Source organism: Brassica oleracea, chromosome C5 (assembly GCF_000695525.1).
Source record: "Brassica oleracea var. oleracea cultivar TO1000 chromosome C5, BOL, whole genome shotgun sequence".
NCBI lineage: Eukaryota > Viridiplantae > Streptophyta > Magnoliopsida > Brassicales > Brassicaceae > Brassica > Brassica oleracea.
This window is the reverse complement of record NC_027752.1, coordinates 36,380,822-36,381,949: the sequence shown is the minus strand read 5'-3', so window position 1 is coordinate 36,381,949 and position 1,128 is coordinate 36,380,822.

Below are 1,128 nucleotides of genomic sequence, written 5' to 3'. Positions count from 1 at the left end.
GATAAGATTTCAAATTTTGAAAAATAAAAAAAATTAATATTTTCATAGGATAAACTTAGAAATGTGCTATTTTGGTCATTTTAGTTTTTGAATGCTATTTTTGTGATATAAACTTAGAAAAATGCTATTTTGGAGATTTATTTTTTAGTTTATCCGCCTGCAAAAAAAATTCTCTGTATCTAAAGTCTAAACGATGGCTAAGAGAGTTCGCTAAAGCACTGTTTGATGGCTTTGGTTCCGTTTAAATTTACAGAAATGCCACTGAGGGAGCTCTCTTCCTTCTCCTTCGCTTCACGCGTTTCTATTCTATCCATTGTCTGCGAAACCTTCCCGTCACATTGTTCGCCAATTCTCTTCACTCCGTACGAGCGAACGTAGCAGCAATAATAGGAGTCATAATTAAGAACCGCCGATCAGATCGACAAATGGCCTCCGTCTTGAACGTGGAAGAACAAGAGGTTGAGAAAGTTGATGGTGATGGAGGAGTGGTGGTGAAGAAGTGCTTGCTCGTGACATGAGGTCATCTCCGAGGAAGAAAAAAATCATGTTCCAGAAAGTGGGATTGAAGATGAAGTCATACTTTACCCTTTGGTGAGTCTTGTTAACTTAGTTTCCTCTACGGCTGCAGTGAATGAGAGGTTGTAATAGATTGTAACAAATATCTCCTTTAACACTCTTTGCATGGATCCAACTAACAGGCACTACAAGAAAACAGCGGTATTCTGACGGAAAATGAAATCCTCGGAATATCCCGATGAATTTCCGAGAAATTTCCGAGGAAACAAAAAATTGGGTTTCCTCGAAATTTCCTCGGAATATACCGACGGAATTCCGAGGAAATATCAATCCGTCGGAATATTCCGAGGAAATTCCGAGGAAAAATGTGTTCCTCGGAAAAAACCGATGAATTCCGAGGAAATATTATAGCCGTTGGAGAGCCGTTGGGGGATTTTACAAAATTCCGAGGAAATTCCGACGAACTAGCCGTTGGCGTCGGAATTCCCTCGGTCTGTCGGCAGAATTTAAACTATAAATACAAGCACTCCTCTTCCTCTTCATTCACTCCATATCTTCATCGTCTCTCTTACTCTATTTACACACGAATTTGATTCATAAAAAAATATGTCT